We start from the raw sequence: 7,078 nt of genomic DNA on the forward strand, positions 1-7,078 counted from the left end.
TCTTATCAGCTTTATTTCGTTACTCGTAGTCTAGTATTTCAATAATATTTTGTTTTGTATGAAAAGTTCAAAATGTCAGTGATTACTGGAAGAAGTCAAACAGCAGCAAACATAATATACACAAATTAAGAGCTTTTGTGAAGCACACACATTTTAATAAAAATAACCAAGTAAGAGAGCTATATTGGGCTGTTCAGAATCTTATATAGCCTTCACCAAATTATGCTTTAAAATAAAATTTTTAAATATTTTTAGGTAAACAAAATTTAAAAAAAAAATTCAACATTTTTTTAAAAATTTTAGTGAAACAAATTTAAAAAAAAAATTTTTTTTTTTAAAAAAAAATTCGGGAAAAAAAATATTTCCTGATTTTGACCCATTGTAGAACTGACTTACTTCATATTGTCTATATTAATGACTTAGTAAACCAGATATAAATCAAAAATAGGTCGAAAATTTAGGTTGTCTTGTTTTCTTCCTTATTCTCAGCCATTTGTGGGCTGAGAGAGGAGATTGGAACGAGTTTTCTTTTTCTCTCTTCTATAAACTCAAGACTTGCACCAGCAAACTTGACGTGTGTGAAACAGCACATTATGACCCACATCTAATAATTTTTTTACTTTAATCGGACAAGTCTAACACTTTCAACTCCGGGATCAAAATTATAGTTTTTGAGATTTTTTGAGATTTTTCATAAATATTTATTTATTGTTGGACTTTACAGAAACTTCAGAAAGCAAGAAAGGAGGGATTGAGTTAGAATACGTGAAATCGAAAGACTTAGCTATGAACATCACATAGTACGTGCTAGAATCCTTGATGCCCGAAACAGCAAGAGTTTCTGAACCTCTGTCAAGAGGATTCGGAGCAATACTTAGTGTTCCCTGTGCCTACACTATCTATTGTTCTTTGTACTATGCATAAGATATGTTACAGAACTCGAGCAGTTTTCAGGTTCTGTTCAAACTCAAAGTAAACAAATATATATATTCTGTCCGTCTGTCAGTTTGTATGTTGAAATCCGTTGCCTCCAAATAACTTATATATGTATATGATTCATACATCAATATATCCTCTATAGTCCCGGTTCGGCTGCTGTATAAAATCGAGTAAATCGGCCCCCAAATGGCTGAGATATAAGCAAAAAACAAAAATCGAGCCGTGGATTTTTGACATATTTTTGTGTATATCTGGATTACTAATGTTGTTTTCTTTTCTGACACAAAATGTTGCCTATATATTTTGTACCACTTGTTAAAGGTTACCCATACCCTCATAATGTGTTGCATTTTTAACGATCACAATAGAACAAAAATCATTACCATTTATGCAATTTTCTTTTATGTAGCTTCTAAATATTATAAAACTATACATTTTGCTTACATAAAAAGTGGTGCATTTCTAACCCTTTGATAAAATTGAGGGTGAAACATGTTGCATATATTCAGGGTTTTAGGGTAACATTATTAGAAAAGAACATGACAAAACTAATTTTTTTTCAGAAAAGAACACAAAGAAGGGTAAAAGGCAGAATAAATGCATCATTTATTCCAGAAAAGAAAACTCCATAAGTCATTAATATAGACAATATGGATATCTAAAGATATATATTTAAAGAGCTTTCCAAAGTACATAACGCTATATAAATCCGGTCCTACAATGGGTCAAAATTGTGAAAAATATTTTATAAACCTTTTTTATTTTCAGCAAAAAAAAAATTAAAAAAGCATTTGGTGTTTTTATTTCGTAAATTATCTCGTTTTTATACCCTTCACCATGAGTGGCAAGGGTATATATAAGTTTGTCATTCCGTTTGTAATTTCTACATTTTTCATTTGTGACCCCACAAAGTATATATATTCTGAATCGTTATAGATTAGGGAGTCGATATAGCCATGTCCGTCTGTGTGTTGAAATCAACTTTCTGAAGCCCCTAAATAGCTATATACACGAATGATACATCAATATCTCCGAAATTCTTCCGGCTCGATTGCTATTTAAAATCGAGAAAATCGGTCCACAAATGGCTGAGATATAAGGAAAAAACCAGGACAACCTCGATTTTTTACCTATTTTTGACCCATATCTGGATTACTAAACCATTAATATAGACAATATGGATATCTAATGATAGATATTTCAAAGACTTGTGCAACGACGTATATAAGACCATAGTAAGTTGGACCTACAATAGGTCAAAATCGGAAAAAATATTTTTTAACCCGAATTTTTTTTTTTCACCAAAATTTTTGTTTGACTAAATATTAAAAAAAAATTAAAAACTAAAATAAAATTTTTTTTAAAATTAAAAAAACAATTATTAAATTTAAAAAAAAGAATTTTAAAATTTAAAAAAAAAATTAAAAAAATAATTTCGAAAAAACAACTGCAAAAAAAAATTAATTTTGTTTACCTAAAAATATTTAAAATTTTTATTTTAAAGTATATTTTGGTGAAGGGTATATAAAATTCGACACAGCCGAATATAGCTCTCTTACTTGTTTTAATATAAAGTTTCCTACGCAGATCAACTGTAGGAGTAGTAATTGATGAGTTCGTTCTAAGGACTCTGTTCTTCGTCCTTTCATTTTTTAATTTCCATGAACAATTTATTAATAATCACTTAATAAAATCACCAATCCAATTTATTCTATTGCAGATGACATTAAGTTTTGTCACTCGCATATACATTTGATCATTGAATGCAGTTCCCATATATACACCGCAGATGCAAGGTATAGTCTGGAGCAGATGGACTTGGTTCGAAGAAGGTCGTGGATTTTAAAGGGTACGAAGGAGTTATCCGGGCTATTGATATACTGGAACATTGTTGGGACATGGGCTGCTTATTAATATTTTTTCGCTCATAAATTTATCGCTTGAATATACAGTTATCCAACATATTACTGAAAACTTATGTAATATAATTCTCGAAAAATCACTTTAACAAGCATATATATTATTTCTCCAAATATTTGAAAAATGTGTGCGTATTTTAAAGTAATGTGATTAAATAGCTCTTTGCGTACTATAAAGCTGAATTCCCATGTGTTTCTGAAACATTTTTTGTTCGGAACATTTTTTTTTATATGTAGTTTGACGTTCTATTTTTGAGAGAGACTTCAAACTACATATAAAAAAAAAATTGTTCCGAACAAAAAATGTTTCAGAAACTCATGGGTGAATTCAGCTTAATAATAGTGTTTGTATTTGAGTTATTGTAACAAAATGATCTCATTCAATAAATATGAAATGTATGTATGTATTTTCTTACTGCGTTCTACTGCAATTTGACTTGAATACAATTCAAACCAGACAATGTGTCTCAAATACAAAACACATTAAAAAATGTATAGCTGGTCATCACCGAATTGTTAATACCTTAGCCAATAAACCATGTAATAAGTAATGTATATATTCAAATTTATTAACCTGCGTCTGTTTAAAGCCCCTTTACACGATCACATTTTAAGACACACATTTGTGTTTTTTACAGCTTTAACTAATGTACAATTTCTTTTCAAATTATATTTTAAATTAATAATCTTTTCAATAAATTAAAAATTATTAAGAGGATATAAAGGGTAATCCAATAATAGTATATGTATTAAAATTTCTCAATATTTTTGATCAATTATAACTTTAATAGAAAGTACAAACCAGAGAGTAAATGCATAGAAGGGAAGGAGAGATAAATGTCAATGAAAAAATAATCATAATTACTCTATTATCTCTCAGTTCTTATGAACTAAGTTTTTAACAACAGAATTATGTTTTTGGCTCTCAGTTACCTATCTAGTTGTCATCTATGGTACAAACATTGTAATTTTTATGGAATACGAGTTCATTCATGTAGCTGTGAGTAGCGTATTATGTCAATATAATTTTATAAGGTCTTATTATACCCATCACCTTCGTGGGAAGGGTATATATGTATAAGTTTGTCATTCCGTTTGTAATTTCCACAATATAATTTTCCGACTCTATAAAGTATATACAATGTACATATATTCTGGATCATTATAGATAGCGGAGTCGATTAAACCATGTCCGTCTGTCTGTTGAAATCAATTTTCTGAAGACCCCAGATATCTTCGGGATACAAATCTTCACTAATGCTTTCGAGAAGTTTCCTATTTTAAATCAGCAAAATCGGTCCACAAATGGCTGAGATATGAGGAAAAAACCAGGACAACCTCGATTTTTTACATATTTTTGACCTATATCTGGATTACTAAGTCATTAATATAGACAATATAGATATCTAATGATAGACATTTCAAAGACCTTTGCAACGACGTATATAAGACTATAGTAAGTTGGACCTACAATGGGTCAAAATCGGAAAAAATATTGTTTAACCCGAATTTTTTGTTTCACCAAAAAAAATGTTTAAAAAACCAAAACATATTTTTAAATTGCAAAAAAAAATTTTAAAGTTAAAAAAAAATTTAAAATAACAATTCAAAAAAAATTTTTACAAAATATTAAAAAAAACAACTTTGGAAAATAAAATAAATTTTGTTTACCAAAAAATATTTAAAATTCGTATTTTTAAGTATAATTTGATGAATGGTATATAAGATTCGGCACAGCCGAATATAGCTCTCTTACTTGTTTTTTATTGAAACGCACTCGGGGGGAGTAGAGAGGGAATAGTGTTTGTTGGCAATTGATTTAGGTGAACATCAGGTATATGTCGTTGCAGCATAGAGTTCTGTAGTCAAGAGTGATTCAAAAGGAAACATCTATTTGGACCACCCTGTATATATTAAATACTAAAATATGTAGGTATTTAAGTGTGCGATACTCGCATTACACAAAAGCCAAATAACTTTATTTAAATGTTATATCACACAGAAATACTACTATGTATTTACCTAATAAAATTTAAGAAAATATTCATTCATACGAATGGGACAAACAATAATATTCAGATAAAAAAGAAAAATAAAAAATGCAAACTCATTTTGTTTAGGTGTTGTAGAGTTGTCGCCTGTGAGGCAAAAATTCATAAATTATTGATAGTTATTTTTAAAAAAAAAAGTTTCATAATCAATGGAACAAATTGAATTCTTCAATCAATATACAAACATAAATATGATTTATTTATTTATTAATTTAATTAAATGTTTAATAAACATTCATAGCTTTAATCTTAATTTACATACTTCATCTAAATATTTCCCACGGTCGTTTTTTATTGCTCTATTAATTTGTAATAAACAGTACGACAATCGACGACACTTCATCATATTTAGAGGCCGATATACATGTTGCTTTATCATTAAACTAGTTTAAAATACACTTACAACTATGGCTTTAAACTATTACACAAATCAAACAAATTTCAAATCTAACATCATTACATTCAAATATTTGGATGGCATCTCTCAAATGATTAAACATGATTATGACCAACCGAACGAACAAACGACCACTTGTTCAAATTATGTTGCTGTTAAACTTGAAATTGTGGTTGTTATGATTCAACATTTTTTAACGGTGTGCAAAGGTAAAAACAAAATATGTTTAAGGCTTAGGCAACATAAACATGTGCAGCAGCATTATTGCCAAAAAAAACAAAAAAACTTCATTATTGACCATCACCAATAGAGTGTGGAAGACCTATATTTAGGTTAACAGCGCACATACATACACTTACAAACATATGCTCAGGTGTACCCAGCAAACCCGCAGCATTGATCTCAAATTGAAAATGATTTGAAAATTAATCTAGTTCTCAAAGGTTTGACATTAGAGAACAATTACAGGGGTTTTATTTCAAAATCTTAGTTGTAGATTTAAAGTGATTTGGTATCTGTGAAAACAATGCCGAATTATATTTCTCAACGATAGTGATCTAGATATATAATTGGTCAATTCACAAGGTCTCTTATCATGTCATATTGTCATAATGTCCTAATATTTCACAATGGTTTTTATTGTTTTTCAAGCAAAAAATGTCCTAAAATAATATTACTCTGTATGCTATGTTTATTGTGTTATCGTAACCAACCAGCAGAGACCTGCGCCGAATGCCTAAGAGTCGGTTAAGCCGAGCTGCCGAGTCGTGATATATTAGGACATTATGACAATATGACTGATAAGAGACCTTGTGAATTGACCAAATATTTACAAGAGATCTTGAACAACGCAAGATTACTAAGACACCTGTAGCGGGACAAAAAAGTAGTGCTCTCTGGTGTACCCAGCATTGACTTCAAATAGAGAATGTTTTAAATTATTCATATTTTTCAAACGTTTCATATTTCAGAACGAATAGTTTTCTCAGAAATTAGGAAAAAAATCTTAGTTGAAGATTTAACATAATTTCATGGTTGCGAAAACGATCCCAAATTATATTCCTCTACAATAGTGAATTAAGTTCATGTAGTTTATAAGTGATCTTGGACAATTCAAAATTGTGAAGCAACCTGTAGCGGGACAGATCATTCTTATTTTTCAAAAGTTTTATATTTGAGAACGAATCATTTTCTCAACAATTAAAAAAAATCTTAATTGAAGATTTAATATAATTCCTTCGCTGTGAAAACGATCCCAAATTATATTCCTCAACAATAGTGAATTAAATTCAAGCAGTTTATAAGTGATCTTGGACAACTCAAAATTGCTGTAGCAGACTGTAGCGGGACAGAAAATACATTTCAGTTCCCAAAGTATTTAAATTACTTTTGCAGTATATTCCTTCTAACAAACCGTTTTCATTTGCAAATCTATCATTTCTTAAACGATTGTCTATGTGTTTGCTGGGCATAAGTATCAAATCACCATACATTTTTTTATTAATACAATTATTACAAATTATATACAATATAAAATTTGAATGATTAATGTTTCTTAAAACGATGTCTAATTAAATAAACAGTGTGTAATGAAATTTGAGTATATTTTGTAAATTTGTCGGCCTACCGGTTAGAGGTTTTTATTTAAAAATAGAATGTAATTGTGGTAAATAAAAAAAAATATGAACAATATTTCTCCAGGGTGTTTACACGCGCAATTGCGCCTTGGTATCTTACTTTGATGGGAATATAAGCAACAAATCATGTCAATC

This window comes from Calliphora vicina, chromosome 4 (assembly GCF_958450345.1).
Source record: "Calliphora vicina chromosome 4, idCalVici1.1, whole genome shotgun sequence".
NCBI lineage: Eukaryota > Metazoa > Arthropoda > Insecta > Diptera > Calliphoridae > Calliphora > Calliphora vicina.